Source organism: Belonocnema kinseyi, chromosome 10 (assembly GCF_010883055.1).
Source record: "Belonocnema kinseyi isolate 2016_QV_RU_SX_M_011 chromosome 10, B_treatae_v1, whole genome shotgun sequence".
NCBI classification, from domain to species: Eukaryota; Metazoa; Arthropoda; class Insecta; order Hymenoptera; family Cynipidae; genus Belonocnema; species Belonocnema kinseyi.
Genome location: NC_046666.1, coordinates 42155841 through 42180838, shown reverse-complemented (window position 1 = coordinate 42180838; position 24998 = coordinate 42155841). Strand labels below are relative to the sequence as shown.

General features: G+C 29.6%; 1 protein-coding gene across 4 annotated transcripts in view; it reads right to left on the bottom strand.

The window, feature by feature from the left end:
• The window catches only part of LOC117182318 (furin-like protease 2), a 731195-nt gene that overhangs the window by 221491 nt on the left and 484706 nt on the right, over window positions 1-24998 (bottom strand). The gene's annotated exons all lie outside the window — the stretch shown is intronic.

Below are 24998 nucleotides of genomic sequence, written 5' to 3'. Positions count from 1 at the left end.
CATTTCGTTTGAAATTCATCTTTTCAGATAGAAAATCCAATAGTTTTGAATAAATTCGAATATTCTATTGAAAATCTAATTATATTTTCACAAATTAAACTATATTGTTCAAAAGTTATCTTGTTTGGTCGAAGATTCAACTGCTTTGTTACATATTCGTCTATTTGAGCCGAAAAACCATACTTTATTGTAGACAAGTCAATCATTTTTACATAAAAAATTGTCATATTATTTTTTTAAAGTAGAAAATTTCACGGGGATTGTTATCTTTGCTGAATTGAAAGGATAAAAAATTTACACTGAAATGCGTTATTAAATATTTTGTTTAAATTTTCGTCCATAAGTAGAAAGCTTTTTTTATAATATGAATAAACTACTTGTGAGAACGTATTTGCGATTTTTCAAATTGTATTCAATAAACTTTATCATGCTTATTCGTCTTTTATTTAAAATAAATTTAATATTTAAGTAACAATTAAAACCTAGGAGAGAATGGGACTTAAAATTTAAATTATTTAAAATTATACATCTCATCAAAAGCCTTAATATTTCACTAATTTAATTTTAAACATAAATTAAATAATTTTTGTTATTTAAAATGTATAAATCAGACCATTTCAATATCTCAAATTTATTACACAATTTCAAATTGAAAGTCTATTAATTCTTTGAATTTTTTACAATTTACGAAACATTCACGAAACGCCAAAGCGGAAATGAATGGAAAGGGGATGATTGAAAAAAATTGGAGTAAGGTAAACTGAAAAAACGAATTTTTGTTGAATAAAAATGTAAAAAAGAGGTGTAAAGTGATCTATTGTCAAGGGGCTCGTAAAAAATTCGTTGCATAACCTTTCTGGGAGATAGTAAGTTCGTTACCAATAACCAGTGTGATTTCAGTGCCTTGCACTAGTACATTTTATTCCCCTATTTCCTAGGGCAAGTTTCAACGCTCTATGAATTTTGCCACCTACCGCGTCGAACGCTCCTATTAGGTGGGTACATAAACCGATATCGTAAGGTTATTCACCTGACGTTGTGGATTTTAGCCGTATAGCTGCTTGGCTCGGTTGGTAACAATGTAAATGTACCCACGACACCTTGCTCTCGACTAAATTATACGAAATCGTTTAATTTACATTGCAAATCAACCACCACCGTTCGTCCCTTCGAATGGTCCAGTTTGTGAACCAGTACAAGGCACGCATCATACGTAGTGCCTCAATCAAATTAAGATAGTAACTAGTCACTACTTACTTATTTCATTACATTTGCAAATTCTAACTTTCCCAATTAGAGCTCATATTTAACTTCAATGCAGTTTTGAATTCAGTGAAGCACTGAAAGTATATTTGCACTGAAAAAGTACTTCTGTACTTCAGGCTTTATATCCTTACCCTATTCTTCTATGTTCTCCTATTTTCAAAATTTCACTTTTTCTCTGTTTGAAAAAGCTTTCAAAATAAAAAAAAATAAATAAAAAGTTAAATGCGTCCAAAGTCAGAGAGCTTCCATATTTGTATCTTTTTATAGCTACCGACTTTTCAAAGTTAAATGCTTCCAAGGTTAAATTAAGATTTTAATTTTGTGTCAGAAAAGACTGTTATCTTTAATGCTTACAAATTAGAAATAAATACAGATTTCAAACTTTAATGATTCTATAGTCAGAAAGTTTCTATATTTGTATGATTACAAAGTCAGCCAGTTCCCAAAACCAAATGCTTCCTGAGTCAAAAAGCTTCCATGCTTGGGTATTTCTATAGTTACCAAGTCTTCAAAGTTCAATGCTTCCAAACTGAGAAAATATTACCACCTAAATCCTTCGAGATTCAGAAAAGATTTTTATCTTGAATACTTTCAAATTAGAAAAAATACATATTCCAAACTTTAATGATCACAGAATAAAGTAATGATAACATTTGCTGCAGGAAATTTTTTAGAGGGATTAAGTTTTATTCTAACTAATTCGTGTTTTTCAAAACACATGTATTGTCATGGAAAAACAAAAGAAAGTTTAACCGATATTTGAATGAAGTTTATCCTGTAAAGTTAATTTTTGTTGCAGCGAATCTTTCATCGGAAATCGATGTAAAGTTTAACTTCTGTTTTTCCTGAGATTCCATAGTCAGCAAGTTTTAAAAATCGAATGCTTTCAGAGTCAGAAAGCTTCCCAATTTAAATGCTTTCAAAGTTAGAAAAGATTTCTATCTTGAATACTTCTAGATTCAGAAAAGTCTTTCATATTTAATTCTTGCAAATTACGAAACAAATTTGAAACTTTAATGATTCCATATTTAGAAAGCTTCCATATTTGGAAGCTTCCGAAGCTACACAGTTCTCAACACTGAATGCTTTCAGAGTCAGAAAGCTTCCTTACTAGGATGCTTCCATAGTCACCAAGTTTTCAAAGTTGAATGCTTTCAAAATTAGAAAAGATTACCACCTGAATTCTTTAAGATTCAGAAAAGATTTTCACCTTGAATGCTTCCAAAGTTAGAAAGTTTCCAAAATTGAATACTTCTAAAGTCAGCAAGTTTCCAAAATTGAATACCTTTAGAGTAAGAAAAGATTTCTGTAATGTGAAGGCCTACAATTTATGATGAAATAAGGATGCTTCGAAAGATAGCAAGTTTCTAAATTTGCATGCTTTCACAGCCAGAATAGATTTCTATCTTAAATGCTTCCAAATACGAAATAAATAAAGATTTCAAAATTCAACTATTCCAGAGTCAAAAAGCTTTCATATTTGGATGTTTTCAAAGTTAGCCAGTTTCAAAAATTGAATGCTTCTAAAGTTGGCAAGTTTACAAATTCGAATACCTCTAAAGTTAAAAAGCTTCCAAAATTGAAAACCTTCAGCATTAGAAAAGACTTTTATAATTAATGCTTCCAAATAAGAAAAAAAAAGATTTAAGATTTCAATAATTCTAAAATTGAATGCTTCAAGAGTCAGAAGACTTCCATACTTGAATGCTTTCACAGTTAGCAAGTATCCAGAGTTGAATTGATTCCAAACTTCAATCATTCCAAACTTGAATGCTTCTAGAATCAGAAATGATTTCTATCTTAAATTATTCCACATTTAAGTAAGTTAAGATTCAAAACTTTAATGATTCCAGAATCAGGAAGCATCCAGGTTCGATAAAACTACCACTTCTGCAATTCAGACTTCACACACCTTCAACTATTCCCCTTTTTTCACTTTTTTATATTTTTCTACTTTCATTCCTGTTCGAAAAAGCTTTCAAAATACAAAATAAAAGAAAATTGAATGCTTTCAGAGACAGAGTTTCCATACTTGAACGCTTTTAAAGTTAGCAAGTTTCGAAAATTAAATGGTTCCAGAGTCGGAAAAGCTTCGATATTTGGATGCTTCCAAAGTTAGCAAATTTCTAAATTTTCGTGCTTTCAGAGTCGGAATAGATTTACATCTTGAATGCTTCCAAATTAAAAAAAAGTAAAGATTTCAAACTTTAATAATTCCAAAGTTGAGAGCTTCCAGAGTCAGGAAGCTTCCACAGTTATCAGGCTTTCAAAATTGAACTGATTCAAAACTTCAATGATTCCAAACTTCAATGCTTCCAGAATCAGAAATAATTTTCAAATTAAAAATAAATAAAGATTCTAAAATTCAATTATTCCAAATTTAAATGCTTCCAGGGTAAAAAAAATTCCATCTTGGTTGCTTTTAAATAAGAAATAAATAAAGATTCCAAACTTCAATGATTACTTAGTTCAATGCTTTCAGTGTGAGACAGCTTCCATATTCTTCCTCCTTCTTTCTCTAAATTTCGAACTAAATCAATTAGTGTTTTGCACTTGGCCTGTTGAGTGTTTAAACAATTCGAATAATTGTTAACCACTTAAACAATAAGCCCGTGACAAAGTTTATTGGGTTACATTTTCCATTTTTTTAACTTATTTATTTTTTTAATTTAAATTAACTTCAGCTCAGGGCCTAAAATGGTATTAAGACAAATACACTAGTCTGGATTTAAGAGTTTTCAGTCCACTAATAAAAACGTTTGTCTCGTACAAACCGAAAAAATTTATTTAAATACACTTTGCTTGATTCACATAAAGCTTATATATATTTGGATTTAAACAATTTTATTTTATTTACACAAACTTTCTTTAAAGTAAAAAAACCATTTGTTAAACTCAAACATATTATTTGTTCTTTTGCTGCAGGGTCAAGCAAATCTTTAAGTTCTTTTAAAAACAGTTCTTCTTTGAAATATCAATTATTATATTTTTTTTAGAATTTTTTTTTTAATTTAACCACTCCATTTATGGTTGAAAATTTAGCTTTGTTAGTTGAGAATAAAAATAATTAGTCAAATGTTAAACTACTGTGTTAAAAATGGATTTTTTTTATTTGAACATTCATCATTTTAGTTGAATATTCATCACTTAGGTTATAAATTTATCTATTTTGTTAGAAATGCGTCCTTTTTTTGGTTAAATTCAATGTTATGAATCTAAAATAAATATATTTTCTGGTTGAAACATCAATTATTAAATTTTTGGTTAAGAAATTATTTTCTTGGTTAAAAATAAACTTCTTGGTTAAACGTTCAACTATATTTTATTAAAAATTAATGTTTTTGGTTTAAGATTTATTTCTTTGGTTGAAAATGTAAGTATTTTAGTAAAATTCTTTTTTTTAATTACCTTTTTTGATTGAATATTTAACTATTCGATTTTTTTTAAATTAATGTTTTTTAGTTAAATATTCGTCTTTTTGGTTTGGAAATTGATTTCTTTTGGTAGAAAATTAATCTTTTTTGGTTCAAAATATAATTTTTTGAATAAAATTAATCCGCTTCAGTTTACGTATTTACTATTTTGTCGAAAATTTGTTACTTTTTTGTTTGAAAATAAATTTTTTAACTAAAAATAATTGATTTTTAGTTGAAAAAATAATCTCTTCTAGTCAAAAATGTAAGTATTTAATTAAAAATTCATTTAGCTTATTGAAAAGTTGATTTTTAATGTTCAGAAATGAATATTCTTTATTGAAAATTCATCTTTTTGGTAGAAAATCCAACCAGTTAATGGAAACGAACTATTTTGTTAAAAATTAATTTTTTTATAAACTTAAAATTTACTTTTTTTGAAATACTTTTCTTGACATTTGAATGATCTGAAATGAAATTGACCTATAAGATTTAAACTTACAATCTGCGCACTAGGTCATTATAACCATCCAAAATTTTAATTTATTTATTTCTGCATCTTTAAAATAACATTTTTAGCAATTTCACTTTTATGTTAAAATACATTGCGTATCCAAATTTGAAAGCATAAAACATGCCAACTTTCTAATTCTTGAGTACTTATGAAACAGAACTTAAAGCTTTAAATTATTTTTGAATCAAGTAGCTTAAAAAATAGAAGTAGTACATTTATTATTAATTAGAAATTATTAATCTTTGATGGCTGATTTTCAACAAAATTGGTTCTTTTTAAAATTAATTATTAAAGTTTGAAAAGCTTTTTGAGTTCTTTAACCTTAAAGTGCAATCCTGATCGTGTTGTCTGACCCTCTTGCAGTGGCTTTAACGTTTTGTAAGAATCCAAGCTTTATTTATATACCTTTTTGCATGGTTAGGGGAGCTTGGTGTTTCACAATGAGATAACAAGGCAAACTGTTTTCTCCCTTTCACTAAGTAAACACAGCTTTATCTTTTATTACTTCAAAGAGAAGTTTTTCACCTAAAAGTATAACCTATTTGACTTCCGGAGAAGAGGGCGAATTACACTCCACTTTTTGTCTAAGTGAGGAATTAGAACCCCTTCATCAAAATTAACCCCTTCTGAAGAACATTGTCTCGTGAATTTCAAATCACTTCAAAAATATTTAAAAGCTTCTTATTGGTCACAATGTCTACTAATTCCCACCCAAAAAATGTTGAAAAATGGTTAAAAATAAAAAATTGCCTTAAAACATCCAGAGTTTTTGCATCATGTTTAGGAATTCCTTTTAAATTTTCTCTTTAAAGCAATTATGAAAGCTACTTTTAATATTTTATTGTGACAGTTTAATTATAATTGCATGTGCTCATAACAAAGTTAATGTAAAATTCACTTGATATTAATCATTTCTTTACTGCTGCCTTGTAATAACTTTATAATAATTATGCCAAAAATCGTTAATACTAAAAAGCGTCAAAGTTATATCTAAATTTCCTGATCGGAATCTTTAAAAAACTTACTCGAATTTTATTTAAAATCTTGTAATCTAGCTTTAAAATTTTGCTTCAAAATCTTTTGTATTTTTTTAGAAATGTTGAGAAATCATTTGAAATGTTTTCAAATCATTTTCAATTTTTTCAGAAAGTTAATTTTTTAAATAAAAAATATATTGAAATTTTCTCATAAATCTTAAAAAAATGTTTCTATGCTGTTAAAACCTTTAATGATTCTTAAAGCGTTTTTAAATATTGATTCGCAATTTTAAAAAAACGCATTCTGTTTTAAATTAATTTTTTTTTGAATTTCAGATTATTTTGGAAGAAAGACGAATTTTTAACATAGCAGTGGAATTACAAAAAAAAAAAATAACCAAAAAAGATTACATTTTTACCAAAATAATTAAATTTTCTACTAAAAAGATTTAAGCAAGATCTTTATTTTTCACCCAAAAAAGACAATTTTTCAACAAACAAACAAAATAAAATAAGTTTTCAACTAAGAAAATCCATTGTCAAAACAAAATGGAATAGTTAAATTTTCAGTTAAAAAAAATTTGAAACCCCCCAAAAAAAACGAATTTTCAACAAAATAGTTAAATTTTCAAATAAAAAAAAATTAAGTTTTAATCAAAAATGGAATAGCTTTATTCCAGTTAAAAAAATTAATTAAAAAAACGAATTTTCAAACAAAATGCCTACATTTTGACGAACGTTCAATAAACTTGTTTTTAACAAACTACAGTGGAATTCAACGAGAAAAGTATAATTCTTTACAAAATAGTTGTATCTTCACCAAAAACAGATTATATTTTCAATCAAACAAATGTATTTTGGACACAAACGCTGAAATTTATATCAAGAAAAAAGTTTTCATACTAAATTTTTCTCGAATCATTTAAAAAAAATTACAAAAATTTTCAAAAGAAAAAGCTTCTCAACATTATTTATTCCTAAAATTTGAAAAGAATTCTACATAAACTTTTAACCAATCTTAACATATTTTAAATATTGTCGTGTTTTTCCTACATTTTTTTATCAATTGAGCATGATAAAAAAAATTGCCTTACAGACTTTCTGATTCTTTTTGTATAGTTTTGGAATGTTTTGAAATATGTTTTAAACTTAATTTTAAAAAAATAACTTTTTTTAGCATATCATTTTTCGACATATTTTGAAATATTTAAATCTTAAAATAAATTCTTTAAAATAAAACCTGAATCATTTAAATTTTTCTTAGAATTCATATTGTCGGTACCGGAAATATATTTTATACAGTTATAGATAGTGTGAAATGTTTTTAAATATTAGTTTTATTCATTTTAGATTAAATTAAAAAAATTAAAAATCGTTATAAATTTGCTCAGAAATCTTTAGAAATTTTTTTTTTTAAATGTCTCAAAATTCGTAAGAAACTTCTAAACATTTTTTTCGTAATATTTAACAAACTAGATTTTGTTTTAGATTGTTGAGATGTACCTGAAATTCCGAATGTTCAAATGAATGAAATATTTTTCCCCATTAATATTTTGCCTATGAATACTGTTCCAACGGCAATTTAAAATATACATTATAATTCTGTTTCAATAATAAATTATTTCCAATAAAAATAAACAAACGTTTTAGCACTTTTATGGGTTTACAAAGTTATCAGTAACAAATTTCGTTTATTTGAACGTTCAGAACTTAAAGCACACATTTTTAAGAACCTTTAAAAGTTTTGAATGACTTTTTAAATCTTTTTAAAACTTCCAAATATCTCTTAAACTTGCTCGAATAATCTGTAAACTTTTTAAATCCTGAAAAATACAAAATTTTCGCTTAAAAATCGACTCGATTATTTACACAGAAATTTTATTGTCGATATCGCTAATTTATTTGTTACAGGTGCCTCCGTATGCCGCTGTATACGCGATTAATACAAAAAAATCCAAGACTTTAAATGTGATTCCCTTTTAGAATTTGTATTCGTGGTTAAATCCCCATTTTTCATTATTTTCATTTTCGGTTTTGCTGGTTAGAAACTCATTTTGAATATTCCGAAAATAAATTTTTGTTCTTAAATTATGATTTGCTAGAGACTATAATTTTTCTACTCGAAACATATCATAATTCAGTATTAAACCACTGGTTCAGATTGCAATTCTCGAAAAAAGGTTGAAACCGCATCTCACTCGAAATAAAAAATATAACTTAATTATTACAGTTGTTTACCACTTTCCCTATTTATCAATCTCTCTACCTTTTCCCAATTTTCTCTTGATTAAAAACACGCTCTGCGAGCGAAATGAAATATACGATTTTCTGTGAAAAATAAGCAAAAAGATGCGACACAAATTTCCTTCCAGGATGGAATTTTATTCAATAAGTAAGACCAATAAAAATGTTAAGTACCTACGTGAGATGATGTGATAAGGGTTTATAGTATCAATTTAGCACGAGCAAATCTTCAAGGCAGCAAGAAATTAGTTCGAATTAAAAAATAATAAGATAAGGAGGCAAAGTTTCTCTAATTATATTCAGCCTGATTAAATTATATTTCTTAACTAACTCCAGACAAGCTCAATAATTTTAGTTATAATTTTATAAGCTCATAAAAAATTAGTGTCAGTTTACTGGATCAGTTTTTCAATACTTTATAATCTATCTGCATTAAGTGCGAGTCTTAGGTAAACTAAAAAGGACTTTCTATCAAAAGAGGCCAATTTTCATCGAAATAGTTGAAAATTTTAAAAAAGTTTCATTTTCAAGACAAAAAGAGAAAATTTTTCGAAGAAAGACTAATTTTGAACAAAAGAGTTCATTTTTAACGATTAAAAATTACTTTCCTACCACTAAAGATAAATTTTGAAACCAAACGGACGAATTTTTAAATAAACAGTTTAAAATTTAAAAAAATATTTACGCTAAAAATGAAAATGTTCTATTTTCATTTTAAAAAACTACTTTTCAATAAAAAAAGAAAGAATTTTTGAACAGTTTAATTCGACAAAAATAAATTTTAACAAAATAATTGTCAACCAAATAGTTGAATTTTTATTTGCATTTTCATCTAAAAAAGATAAGTTTTCAAAAAATAAATCTTCAAGTACATTTTCAACCTAACGTTAGAATTTTTATCCAAAAATGGAATAATAGTTAAGTTCTCAGTCGAAAAATTAAATTCCAACGAAAAATTAACCGAATATTTAATAAAAATGGAAGTCTTTAACTAAACTTTAAGGGAGTAGGATAACTTGGAAATTTTTTTCACTCTTTTTCTAGTTTTAAAACTTTAAACGCGTTTTCTGGAAACCACGTTTTTAAAATGGGGAAAGCGATTTCTCAAAAGCGGTTTATCCGATCGTTACCAAATTTGAACTAGTTATTCTAGATACCATTCCACGAGGATTAAACGATAGTTTTTTAAAAATTATTATTATTGTTTTTTTTATCAGACGAAAAACGAGCGTTTTTTTTAACTGAAAAATCGAATTTTGAATAGCGTTCAACTTTTTGATTTAAGATAATCCAGTGCTGTGATATTAGGGGCCCCATTTTGCGCCTTTTTTCTTCGACTCTGCGGAGGATGACTGTAACTCGATAAATTGCTTATACTTTTACACGAAAAAATTATTGAGAGAAGTATAAATATCTGTCCACCGAATGCAATAGCACATGTGCTCATATAAATAAAAGTTGAAAAAAAAATTCTGAAAAATCTATTTTTTTAACGTTAACCTACCCTACCCCCTTAAGACTTTTCAAACTAAACAATATAACTTTTAAACAAAAATAGTTGGATTTTCGTATTGGGTTCTATTAATTCATTTTAATTTTAGGCGAAAAAGAAAACAGAAAAAAAGGAAATATCTGTAAAAAGGGGAATTCTTTAAAAAATGGAAAATATTTTAAGTTTTGAAAATATTGAGGTCGCGGCAATTTACATATTTTAAACTTCTATGTTCTAGAAGAGATTATAATAGACTCATTCTACGTTTTAAATCCCTTAAACTTTGTGAAACTTAATAATAAACTTGAAGGCTTTTCAGTTTGATGATTTCAACCCTAAACAAAAATATTCTGAATTTTTAAAGCATTGAGGATGCGAGAATTTTCAATTATCGAAATTCTAAACGCTAATAGAGATTATAATAGAATCTGCCGAAGTTCTAAGTCCTTAAATATTTTGAAAACTTGTTTGAAAACTTCAAGGCTTTCCAATTTGACTCTTCCAATCTAGAAATTAACATTTTGAGCTTTGAATAAGGGTGGGGGAATTTAAAAGTGAGAGATTATAATGGACCTATTTAAGTTATAAGTCCCTAAGACTTTTTGAAAATGTATTGATAATATTAAGGCTTTTCAAATTGATGCTTCCAAATCTAGATATAAGTGTTTTGAGCTTTGAAGGTATTGAGGTTGCGAGAATCTAGACGTCTCGAACTTATAATCCTAGGAGAGATAGTAATTGAATCTTTCTGAGTTCAAAGTCCTTAAAACTTTTTGAAAAATGTTTGGAAAACTGAAAATTAATGTTTTGAGCTTTGAAAGTATTGAGATTTGGAAAATCTACAAGTCTCGAATTTCTAACTCCTAGGAGAGACCATAACAGAATCTAAGTCCTAAGTCCTTTAAACTTTTTGAAACTTTTTTTTGAATAATTTTTAGGCTTTGCATTTTGATTCCTCTAAACTTGAAAAGATTTTTAAGATCTGATACATCCAAATTTTGAAATTTTATAAATTTGATATAATTTGAAAGTATTCTATGTATACTTTTGGATTCGAGATATCTATGTTTCTAATGTAGCACAATTTTTGTATTCAGCAGGGGATGACCTATCACTTCTGTCGTATGTAAATTCACGTCTGAATATGCTAACTTGGGTTATGCTGACTATAACAAAGCACATGGTGAGCCGATTTGAGTGAGGTTGTTTCCATAAGTTCTGCTTGAGTTACATCATCCCGAGGGAGAATCAATATCAAAACCAGCAACAGATCCGTAAATTAAGTTAACCTTATTCAGAATGCTTTGGCTTAGGGTAAAATCGACGCAAACAGAAGAAAAGCTTCACACAGTTGAAGTTTAATTAACTCGGCTAGTGCAGATATTTTCGCTGAATCATCACAGACTACACAATCAAAACTGATCTCAAAACAAGGAAAATTGAGTGATTTTCACGAAAATAAATTATTTTTAATATAACTAATGTAGGTGCTATATTGTAAATATAATAATTAATACTCAACCAAAAAATGAATGTTTAACAGAATAGTTCAACTTTCAACCAAAAAGATATTAATTTTAAATTAGAAATAGTTAAACTCCAAAAAAATAAAATGTGTACAAAATATCTGAATTTTCAACTACAAAAATTGTCTACCAAAAGAGGCCGATTTTTTAGAAAACAGTTCACTTTAAAATCCGAACCGATTATTTAAAAAAAAGCTTATTTTTCAAGAAGAAAAGATATTACATAGGAATCTGGATTTAAGTAGTTTCAAGAATGGCTTGCAGTGACCTTGATCATAAATCCAGGTAATCCAAACATCAACATTCAAGGACGTGCGAATTATTCCGTAAATTCCAAGGACTTAAATTCTAGGAACGTTGTAAATCCAGGTTTCTTAAATCCGGGTTTCAGTGTAGCTAAATTTCAACAACTCAGTAGACTTTCTCTTTCTTTAAAAAATAGGCGCGTAACGAAAATTTGGAAAGTATTGTAGTCTCTGTTCCTCAATGCCGACTGAATGATTTGAAAAACTTGAAATAATGTTGCCAAATTCACACACATAATGAAGAATGAGTTTTAGATGATTAAGATTTATGAATTACAAATTTTATAATTATATTTGTAGTATAAATAATTAGATTCTATCCAAGAAAAAAGATTCTAGAATAAAATAGTTAAATGCTCAACCAAACAGATAAAGTTTCAACCAAAAAGATTAAACGTCTAACAAAATAAAAGAGTAAAAAATTCTACAAAAAATGGAAGTTAAAATTTTAGTTAGAAAAATAATTTTCAATATAAATAAAAACTGATTTTGTACCAAAAAGAAAAAAAAACATAAATTTTCAACCAATAATTTTAATTTTCAACGGATTTTTCAACCAAACAGGTTCATTTCCTACCAAAAAAGATAAATTTTCAACAAAATAGATGAAATTTCATGTCAAATTACCAATCTTCGAACACAAATAGAATAGTTTAATTTTCAGTTGGAGAAATGAGCGTCTAAGCAAATAAAATGCACTTACAACAAAATAGTTCTGTTTTTAACTCAACAAATGAATGAAACACATGAATGAAAAGTACATTTTTAACAAAAACAATCATTTTTAAACAAATAAAAATTATTTTTAAATAAAAAAACTAATTTTCCATAAAAAAGAATAATTTTTAACAGACTACATCATTTTTCCACCAAATATTCAAATTTATTAACCTATATGATTCTTTTTTCACAAAAAAGATTAGCTTTTAATAAAACACATGAATTTCCAACCAAATAGTAAAATTTTTAACGAAATATTACATTTTTTTAACCAAAATGATTCAATTTTTACCAAAAAAAAATTATTTTTCAAGATAATACATCAATTCTCAACTGCAGAATATCAATGTTCAAACGTGGACTAGTTAAATTTTCATTTAAAAAAAGGTCTAGTATCCAAAACAGAGAAATCCTGAACCAAACATATAATAATAGAACCTTTAAGTAAGAAAGAAGACAATAACACTATTTGAAAAATTTTCAAGCCAAATAGACGAATTGTTAAGAAGTCAGTAGCACTCATCCCCGAAATTAAAGTTATTAGTCTCAAAATAATGTAATTTATGTAATAAACCCTTATAGAAATGGTGTCATATTACATCGGCAATTGATACCATCTCTATGACTCATGGCTCGCTTTGATGTGCGTCGCTATCATGCGTGAAAGATGAAATTAGATCTCTATCCTTACATCAGAGAACAACTGCTAAGGAATTTCATATTCAAAATATCAAAGAAATTATGTCTAACATACTTGTGAAGTGCCTAAGCAACCAATTTGTTCATGAAAACAAAGCCTGCCAATCGCTTACCTACCGTGCCTTCACTGATATCAGAATAACGCTGTAATTTCATCTCTCACGCATGATGCCCGCGCGTATGAGTCATTGAGATGGTATCATATTTGGACAATTTAGAATGTAATATGACACCATTTCAATATAAAATAACCTATATAGAAAATATTACAAGATTAGAATTTTTTTCTTTAAATCTTAATGGTCAGGAAAAATAAAAATGTATTCAGGGAAAAATCAGCTAATTTTGAAGCTGCAGCCACCCTGCCTATTGTGACTTACGCGATCTAGTAATATCAGCCAATTAAAGCTTGTTAGTCAGAGTGATACAGTAGGATCGATTTGTTCGTAAGCATGTAATTAACGGTATTAGTCGAGCGCGATTCTGCGATCAGGGGAAGTAGCTCGTTGATTCAAAGTCGAATAATGGAGCTCCAGTGTCCCTAACCTGGACTATTATGTACGATTACTATACCTGCCTCTCTGTCTATAATGCGTCTAATCTGTTCCTGTTGTGTGCAACATTGTCCTGGCTATGCTTCTGTGACAAACGGATTAAATTCGTCTCTATGCGAGACAGCCGATTCAAGATAATGCTCCAAACGGAATTTGATATCAACGGGCTTATATTATGAACTGATTGATTGTGCGTGCCTTTGATGAAGATCACTGCCAAAGGAGGCAGTATTCAATTTCTTGGAGGCAATACCGTCAAGAGAGATTAGAAAAGCTAATTAACCATGAGTTGAGATCCACAAACAAATTATATTTATAAGCATTTTAATAGATTAAAAAAAAGATTATCAGAAAAAAGTGCAGGCAGCGAGAATCGACCACGCAACCTTCCGGCCGCGAAGCTGAAGCACTGCTGCCTGAGCTATCAGGTAATCAATTACCTCAAGTAATGAGCTTACGTTAAAAAAATTATGAACCAAAACTAAAATTTACAATTATCGGTGTCCCTCCTTGTTATTATATAATTAATTTTAAGTGATCTTGTGAATTTTCAATCGTTTAAATGTTTTAGTTGAACACTGGAATCGATTATAGATACCTATGGAAATCATAATGCCGTCAATTTAATTCGAATCCAAGGTGAATTCAAATAAATATGATAGAATTGCAAAAACACGAAAAAATCCCTAAAAATCGTTGAAGTCCTCGGAAATATTATAAAATCATTTGGAATTTCTTTACAGCTGCATGCAATTTGTTTCAAATCTCTTAAAAAATCATAAAAATCTTTTAAAATAACCTAAAATATTTATCATACTTTGAAATCCCTTTAAATTATTGAAATCAATTAGCAATTCTTTAGAATATTTTTAAATTACCTAAAATATTTTAAATTCTTAAAAAAATTTTTTAATCGCTTGAAATTGCGTAAAGCTCTTAAAAATGCCTTGAAATTTTTTTAATTCCCTAAAATAATTCAAATATTTTGAAGCCCTTTTAAATTATTGAAAAACATCGCGAATTATTTGAAGCCTTTTAAAATATTAATAAAATATTGCGAATTTTTTAAAAGTTTTCCAAATGCCTTAAAATTTTGTAAAGCTCTTGAAAATGTCTTGATTTTTTTTCAAATACTCTAAAAGATTTCAAATATTTTGTAACCCCATCAAATTATTGAAATTAACTAAAAATTTCTTGGAATATTTCAGACTGATAATATTTCAAAGTATTTCAATAGTTTCCCCTGAAACTATTTGAAGCTCCTTAAAATTTCTTGGAATTGAGAAAAAAAATATATTTCAAAAATTTTGAAATCCATTGGAATTTTTGTAAAGCTCTTGAAAATTCCTTTGAATCTAAAACAAATTTTTTAAAATTTTTCAAAACTTTTGAAATCCCATAAAATTTTGTAAAATTCTGTTTGTAAAATTCTGTTTGTAAAATATTTTAAACCCTTTTAAATTTCTTTAAGTTATTGAAGTCGATTAAAAATTCTTTCACATCTTTTAAAATCCTTTTGAATTTTTTTAAAGCTCTGGAAAATTTTTTGCAATTTAAAAAACAAACCTAAAATGTTTAAAAAATTTGAAACTCCTTAACATTTTGTAAAACTCTTGAAAATGCCTTAATTTTTTTTTCATACTCTGAAACATTTCAAATACTTTGTAATCTGATCAAATTACTAAAATTAACTCAAAATTCCTTGGAATATTTTAGACTACCCTAAAATATTTAAAATCTATTCAAATCATATGAAATCCCTCGAAACTATTTGAAGCTCCTTAAAATTCATTGGAATTAAAAAATAACGAAAATATTTCAAAACTTTAGAAATCCATTCCACTTTGTAAAGCTCTTGAAAATTTCTTGGAATCTAAAAAAAATTTTTTTAATATTTCAAAACTTTTGAAATCCCTTGAAAGTTTGTAAAATTCTTTTTGTGAAATATTTTAAACCGTTTTACATCCCTTTATGTTATTGAAATCAATTAAAAATTTTTTGAAATCTTTTTAAATAACCGAAAATATTTTAAATCTTTTAAAATCCCTTGAATTTGTCTAAAGCTCTTGAAAGTGCCTTGCAATTTAAAAAACAAACCTAAAATGTTTCAAAAATTTGAAACTCCTTAATATTTTTTGAAGCCATTGAAAATCCCTTACAATATCAAAAAGCCTCAAATTAAACAAATCTTTTGATATCCCTTTTCTCTATTTAAAAACCAGCGTAACTTTTAAAGTACCCTTAAATAATTAAAAATACTTTGAAATCTTTTGACATTCCTTGAAACTATTTAAAGCTCTTGAAAATTCCCAAAAGTTTCAAAATACCCTAAAACGTTGAAAATCCTTTAAAAATATGTTTAAAAATTCCTAGGGTCTGTTAGAATGCCTTAAAGTATTTCAAAAGAATTCAAGAATATTATTAAAAAATAGTTATAGACGTGAATTCAATCTGAATTCGGTCCCCCTAAATTCCCTAACTTTTTCCTAATTTCCAGGTTTTACCTGGACTGCGGTCACCCTAATATGAAAGGGTGTAAATAATTTCTTACTGGATAGATTATTCTAATAATAAGAAGGCATTCGAAGAAATGCAAAAAAAACAGGCAGAAAAGGCTCTGTTTCTGGATTTAAAAAAATAGAAAATTATTTATTTTTGTTATAAAAATTGAATTCCAATTTGTCGAAGTTGGAAAATTACGATAATAAGGGACATTACTTACCAAAGTTTAACTTAGAATCTTAGTAAACATTTTATTACGAGACTCACCTGAAACAAAAAATATTTTTTGATTTATTATTTAGTCTATATTGATTTCAATTTGGATACTTTATCACTTTAGATGCATCCAAATTTAAAAAGCTTCGAAGTTTCGAAGCATCAAACTTTTGGAATCTATCAGATAAAAACTTCGGAACTTTGAAAGCATCACACTCAGAATGTGTGTCCATTTTCTAAAATGTGTATAAAATTCTAGACAATTTATATCATAAGCCAAAATTTTTATTGAAACCAGTTATTTTAAAATTTTGACGAATTCTGACTCGAAACAGGGAATGTTATTGTAAATTTTAAATCGGAATTAATATTATTTTCAAAAATTCCTTACTCCAGTGAAATTATAATTTTCAACGGAACATCCTTACAGTGAAGTAAAAAATATAATTCTTACAAAAATTCCCTATTCTAAAGAGAAACCTAAAATTAAAATTAAAATTCTTCACACAATTTCCAGTTTTATTTCCGAGTTATAAATATAAGAGAAAGTTAACTTCACATACTCGAAATTATAACTTTTACTGAAACCCACTGTCCTAGCGCAGAATTAGAGCAATTAAATATACGAAACCACTTTTGATTTACATGTTAGAACAATCGACAAGAAAATGCCGACAATTAAATCAAATTCTCAGTAATTTCACGGTTTTTCTCTTTAAAAAAATTCTCGGTCATTTCCCGTAATTCCCGGTCAGGTAAAAACCCTCGTTTAAAAAATGACTTTCTGGAATTTTCCACTTCCCTAATCAAATTTTAAAGCGAACTCGTACCAGCCATTTAGGTATCCTGGTTGGCGAGAGGGTTTTCTGTAAGTTTCCACTCCCTTGGTCGAATTTTAATGCGGAGTTGAAGGGCGGATTTAGATATAAAAATTTAAAACTTCTGATTTTCATACTCTTATCTTTAAAACTCAGTCCCCTATAAAAACTATAAAAAGAACCTTGAATAGTTAATCCAATGGCCCCGTTTCGTGGTATTTTATAACCCGTACCAGGTAAATTTCATGAAAAATATACGATGCACTTAAATCGTATATTTGACGCTTTGAAGCTTAAATACTTGTAATATTAACCATATAAAGCCAGGGCAGGTGGGAAACGAGTAGCAGCAGAACGTAAACTTGGGCCGATCTAGCCGTTTGATAAGGCACGTTTGCATAATCCATGGGTATCTGCACGATCCCGCTTATACAATAGCGTTCTAATCCATCCGTTCCATCAAACTCGAGACTCTAAAGCTAGCGATCAGTGACCGAGCTTATAAAGGCTGTTACACACCGTAAGACGGGGCTAAGCGGGTCATTTTTTTGGTTTTTCTAAATATACATATTAGTGAACGTCCATTAATTACGTAAGAATAATTTTTTTTAATTTTATACTACTCACCCCCTATTGTAAGGATTTAAGGATTCGTAATATTTCAGTGCCCTATCCTCTTCTTACGTAAAATATTATATTGTTTACTTAATGACCTTGGATACTACTAGGGAAGTGGATTAGCGACCTGGGTCGGAGCCGTTTGTCACTTTCCTCATATGATTCAAAAGATTTCCAGCAATTTGAAAGGATACACACAAATTTCAAGGAATTTAAAGAGTTTTAGGGTAATTTTCAAGGATGTCAGTAGATTTTAATGGAATTTCGATTACTTTAATGGATTTTAAGAGATTCCGAGATATTTAAAAAGAAGTCGCGGGATTTTAAAGAATTTTGGAAGGATTTTAAGAGAAACCGAAATATTTTTTTACGATTTTTGAATGATTTCAGCAGACTTTAATGGGAATCTGAAAAATGGATTTCAGAGGGCAAGGGTGCTCCTTTGTGATGCTTTCGCCCGTTTTTGAAAAAAAAAATTATTCAAGATGCTATGTAACCTCAAATATAGCAAAAAACGGTGTTTTTTGCACTTTTAGGTTACAATATCTCGAAAACTGAGGGTGATGGAATTTTTCTGAGGTCGGATTCGGATTCAGCGCAGCAAAAACCTTCGGGTATACTAGGTCTGGTCTCTGGTTCCGGAACTTTGTCAAATTTTGTCGGCCTGTGTTATCAACTATCAAATGCTTTTTCAAAAATTTATCATTTTTTGTTGAAAAATCAACTACTTGCTTAACGTTAAACTACTTTTTAAGAAGTTTATTTTCTTTTGGAATGAAGATTCATCATTTTAAATAATAATTCATAATTTCAAGTTAAAAATTGAATTTTTTTGTAGAAAATTAGTCTTTTTGGCTTGAGAATCCAACAATTTGGTATAAAATTTTTTTTTTATTTCAGATTCACATTTTTTGCTGAAAATTCAACTATTTTTTTTTGTTTTCTTTAAATAAATTTTTTATCTTAAAATTTAACTTTGCATTTTTGGTACTCAGTTTATCGATGATGAGTTTAAAATTTACTATTTGGTGAAAATGAGTTTTTTTGGGTAGAGGATTGAACGTGTTTATCGAAAATTCATCATTTTCTTTCGGGATTTAATTATTTAGGTCAAAATTCGTCTTTCTTGATTAAAAATTTATTTAATTATTATTTAAAAAATGATCTTTTATGAAAGAAAAGTAATTATTCTTAGTTGAAAATTCAACTTTTCTAAAAATTTGTACTTTTTAGCTTGAAAATGAAACTGTTTTTGGTTTAATTTTAATCTCTTTTGTTTAATAATTTCAAAAATTGGTTTAAAGCGCCTCCTTGTAGTTTGAAAATTCGACTTATTTTGATCAAGTCATCTTTTTTTTTAAATTATGCAGAATTATGGGCTAGGATAGTTTGTGGAGGGGGCGGTTAAACTACGTTCAACAAAGAGGGGCGGGGGGGGGGCTATGGTTGCTAGTATAGGAAATAAAGTAGGCGGTGAGGAGTACTTAGTGATAAGTAATTGGTGATGGGTACTCGGTGAGGGGTACTTGGTGATAAGTAATTGTTGATGGGTACTTGGTGAGCGGTGCTTGATGAGGGATGCTTGGTGATGGGTACACAGGGAGCAGTACTCTTGGTGATAGGTCTGGTTGATAGTTACTCAGTGAGGGCCACTTGGTGATGGGTACTCGGTGAGGGGTGCTTGGTGATCAGAACTAGTTGAAGGGTATTCTTGGTGATTGGTATGAGTGATGGATACTTGGTAAGGAGTGCTTGGTGATGGGTACTCGGTGAAGGGTATTCTTGGCGATACGTATGAGTAATGGGTACTCAGTGCAGGGTGCGTGGTGAGAGGTACTTGATTGGTGCTTGGTAAGGAGTACTTGGTGATGAGTATTTGGTGAGGAGTGCTTGTCGATAGGTTTTCGGTGAGGGGTACTTGATGAGAGGCACTTGGTGATGGGTACTCGGTGACGGGTGCTTAATGAGGGATATCTGGTCATTGGTAATTGGTGATAGGTACTCGGTGACCGCTACTCTTGGTGATAGGTATGGGTACTGGGTGAGGGTTTCTCGGTGAGTGTTACTTGGTGATGGGTGCTGGGTGAGTTGCACTTGCTAGGGAGTACTTGGTGATAGGTAATTGGTAATGGGTCCTCGGCGAAGGGTACTTGGTGAGGGGTTATTGGTGATAGGTAATTGGTGATGGGTAATCGGTGATTGGTGCTAGTTGAAAGGTATTTTCTGATGGATACTCGGTGAGGGGTACTTTGTGAGGGGTGCTTGATGAGACTTACTTGTTGAGAGGTACTTGGTAAGACGGTAGGCGGTGAGGAATAGTTGATGAGAAGAAGTAAGGGAAGTGATGAGGAGTAGCTAAACAAGGGTGGAGGGAGTAAAAAATTGACACTTAGAGGCGCTGATTATTCGCATTTTGTTAATCATCCGTATCGGGAACAACAAGCCGCATTCACTGTGATACAACGTATAGCCGCACACTCCGTCGATAAGCTGGTTCATCGGCCAGATTGGCTGTCCCACGCGCGTGGAATTATCGAGATTGCCTTGGTAGCCGTAAATTAATTTACGATCCATGCGATGCATCCCACGTATCTATACGTATGTACACGTCTATATACGCCTTCCTGTATGCTTGTCACGCATAAGGCCACACCGAAATGTTCGTACAATACTGAAAAAGTTGCTTCAACGATTATATTCGCCGTAACTCATTCGTTCGGATGCCTGAACAAAAACTTATTTTAGTTTTGTCCCGCTCGGGCCCGCTGCCTGAAATTCGATTAAAACAGATGGAACGCTTGTTTCAGCATGCATATCACGACAAAAAAGTCTTCTTTTTTTGCAGAAAAACACGCGGTCGTGGGTTTCGTTTGTTTTTCGACTCGATGCTTTCTTTCATCTAATAAATGGCAAGTCGAGTTGAACATTTTTCTTCCACATGAAGTCGCAGAGTGAAAAATATAAAAGAGAGATCATTAGTTTGTCAGTTTGTTATTTTTAGATTAGAAGCATTCGCTTGAAAAATTGTAAAAGAGAAGAATCTCATTTACAGATTTCGCAGCCCAAGATCCTCTCAAAGCAGGAGAAATTGTGTGATTTTTCACGAAATAGGGAAATCATAGGAAAATGAATTCTTAATTACTACTTATTGCATTTTCAACAAAATAGCTGAATTTTGAACGAAAAAAATTATTACTAAAAATTTGCATTCACAACAAAAAACTTCAATTTAGAAGCAAAAGAGACGAATTTTTAACGAAATAATCGAACTGTAAAGCAAATAGTCAAATTTCAAATTGGCGTAAACGAAATTTTTAAACTCCAGTTCATATTTAAAAAAGTTAGTTTTAAAATAAAATAGTTGAATTTTCAGCCAAAAAAGAATACTTTTCTATCTTGAAAGATGAATATGAAATCCAAAATGACTTTTCTTTTTTTTCTTTTCTTTTCAACTTTTTTTTCAACAAAATGGTCGAATCTTAAAAAAATTAAAATGCTGGGAAAAAAGTTACATTTGAAATATACTATGAAACATAAATTTTCAACCAAAAAAGATAAATTTTCAAAATAAAAAATATTCAAAAAAATAGTTCCATTTTTGACCGTAAATGATGAACAAATAGTTCAATTTTATACTAAAAAGCTGAATTTTCGCACTATATATTAAGATTTTCGACCAAAAAGATTAATTTTCTACTGAAAGAAGAATTTTCAAAAATACGTGTATTTTTAATTAAACAGTAGAATTTTCAACTCAAAAAGATAATTTTTTCCACCAAATATATCTTAAATAAATCTTCAGTTTAAAAAGTTAATTTTCATTTTAAAAACCGAACTTTCAATTCATAAGGAATACATTTTCAACAAAAGAAGCGAAGTGTAAAAAAATATTTCTTTCTAGAAAGTAGTTCAACTTTTAACCAATTATTTGAATTTTTAACAACAAAAATAAATTTTTTATCAAATAATTAGATTTATAAACGAAAAGATAAATTTCTTACCAAGAAATATCAAAATAAAAGAATAATTTCTAAAAAAACCGTCAAATATTTAACTAAAAAATAGAAGTCTTCTACCAAAAATGGAGCAGTTAAATTTTATACAAAAAAACCGTTAAAAAAACAAAAACAAGAATTTTTAACAAAATAGATAAATTATCAACCAAAAAGTTGAATCTTAAAAAAAAAGATTAATTTTTTACAAATTAGTTCCAGCTACAACCACGAAGTTGAATTTTGAACAACAAGAAAATAAATGTTTAATCCAATAATTAAATTCTTAACTAGAACTAAAAAATATACGTTTTCATCCAAAAATGAAATTTTTTAATTTTCTGAGAAAAAAAATGTTCAACGAAAGCACAAGAGTTTTCAACCTAATAACTCATTTTTCAACAACAAAAATAAGGTTTTAATTACGAAATTATTCAATTATCACCTAAAAAAATTAATTTTCTAACAGACTATATTATAATGTCGAAATTTCTACAAAACAGTTGAATTTTCAACTGACAAAAATTTAAATTTTTGACTAAAAATGGAACAGTTTTCAATCTAAAATGTAATAGTTAAATTTTCAGATAAAAAGTCTATTTCTCAACAAAAAAAACAAGTATATAAAAGAATTTGAAAATTTTAACACACAATTTAACCAAATAATTAGATCAAATTTCAACAAATTGTTAAATTTTTCCAAGCCAGAAAGACAAATTTTTTACTAAATAAATTAAAGTTCTACAAAAATGACAAAATGTCCACGAAAACATTAATTTTTAACCAGGAGTGTGCAACTATTGCGGAAAAAATTAAAATGTTACCAAAAGAGCTGAATTTTGAAACTAAAAAAAAGTTGATAAATTTCCAAGCCTGAGAGTCGAGTTTTCTATGAAACAGTTAAATTTTCAACCTATAAAGATGAATTTTAAACTAAAATGATGAATTTTCAAACAATAAAAATTAATTAGTTACAAAATAGTTATATTTTCAACCAAGTACATAGTACACAGTTCGGCAGGGGAAAAGAGGAACTTAAGGACGGGAAAAAGAGGGAAATAGGGGGAAAAGTTTTAAGTATGCGTACATATTTCATTTGAAAGGGTTTTTTGCTTTTGAGAGACATTTATTTTTTCTAATATAAACAACTAGTTACCGAACAGTTTTAATTTAAAAGACTTTAAAGCTCTTTTAATTTCGAAGTCTGCTGGATATCACCGCCTCACATCGCTGTTTATCCCCGAGGAAATTCTCATTTGCATAATCATAATCGATTCATCTCCCGTGTAAACATTTGTCTTCTAATTACGTTACCGTCCATGATCGATCGTCCAAGACTTTTCAACGTACCTGCAACCCAATCAGTCATGCACTATAACTTATATTATTCACTGCACCATGTGACATTACATCAAGATAAAGTGCTCTAAACCTTAGGCGCTTACACTTTTTTCAACACTATTCACCTCTCATTTAATTTCCTCAGCCGTTTATCAAAAATCCAATCTCTAGACTTTTACATTGACTTTTTCTGAGTAAAAGGGACGTCAAACTTTTATTTACTGTTAGACGTTAAAGTCAACAGAAAAAACGTAACGAGTCGATTGAAAGGTCGATATGACAGACTTCCTTTCATTGAAAACATTTTCAACGATTAAATACTAAACGTTGCTTTAACGGTGTGAAGACTCCTCGATATGTGTAGGAAAAAGATAGAAAAAGGAGTACCAAAATGTTTAACGTTGGATGTCAAAACGGATATTAAAAGTCCCACCTCTTTAGAGGCGTACAAATGTGAACTGACCTGATTTGCTTTCAGGATTTTCTGTCAATCAATACTTTTTACAAAGGATGAACTTTGCCCTGTAGTGAACCTATTTTGCCTCTAGCTCCATTCTATTCCTTGCTATGTAAAATAGACGATTGATTTTGCCGTAATTGGTACACAGAACTTGCAAGCTCAAAAATAAATAGTCAAATGCACTCAAATCTTCAAAGTATCATCTAACCTTTTTAATGATCTATCTCACTCCCTCTCAACATTGCCCTTTTCCGTAACCTCATTTTCCACTTTATTCCTAAGCCACACACCCCCACCCCCTCATAATCACCCTCTCCCAACCAACATGCAGTTTGCATATCGTTCTCATTACAGCGATGTCCCATATCTGCACCTCTTCTATCACATTCTCCTGATACTCCTATCCACGTCTGCATCCATTCCCTATACAAATTAAATTCCCCCAACATCCCGCTCGGCCCCTCCAGTCAAGTATCTTTACGATTTTCAATCAGATGTCTCAGCACGCGCTCTCTTTTTAACCCTCGTATCATCCACTTCCCTTCTCGTGTCACACCCTATCATTTCTTTTTCCCCCTCCCATCACGCCACTAGCCCTCTTTGTCCTCATTCGTTTTTCTATCACCACCCTCTTAATTCCTCGCCTCAAGCCTAACCCTATCCTATATCCCATTAAATACGCTCAACCGTTAGGCCCCTTCTTCCTCAATTTCATATTCCACATTCCTTCTCGTGCCACACTCCGTCACTTCTTTTCAACCCTCCCATCATGACACTAGTATTTATCCGTTCTTTCATCATCACCAAACTTATTCCTCTCCTCACGTCTAAGCTTATCCTATCTTTAATTAGCTCCTCCCAGCAAAATCTTCAGGCCCCCGCCTTTTAATTGCCATATTCCTTTTCCCTTCTCGTGTTACACCCTATCCCCTCTTTTCAACTCTCATCATCCCATTACCTTTCTTTATCTTAACCTTTTCTTCCATCACCACCCTCTTAATTCCTCTCCTCACGCCTAACCTCGTCCCATCTTCCAACAACTCCTCCAAACATCCCGTCAGACTCCTCCCTCTCAAGTCCCATCTTCATTTTCCGTTCTTGCCTCACAACCTATTCCGTATATTCAACCTTCCCATCATCCCAATTAGTCCCTCTTTTTCTTAACCCGTTCTTCCATCACCACCCTCATCATTCATCTTATCACGCATAATCTCATTCCATCTTCCACTAACTCCTCACAAAATCCCGTTAGGCCCCTCCACTTCAAGTCCCATCTTGCATTTCCGTCCTCGCGTCACACTCTATCCTCTATACTCAACCTTGCCATCATTCCAACTAGTC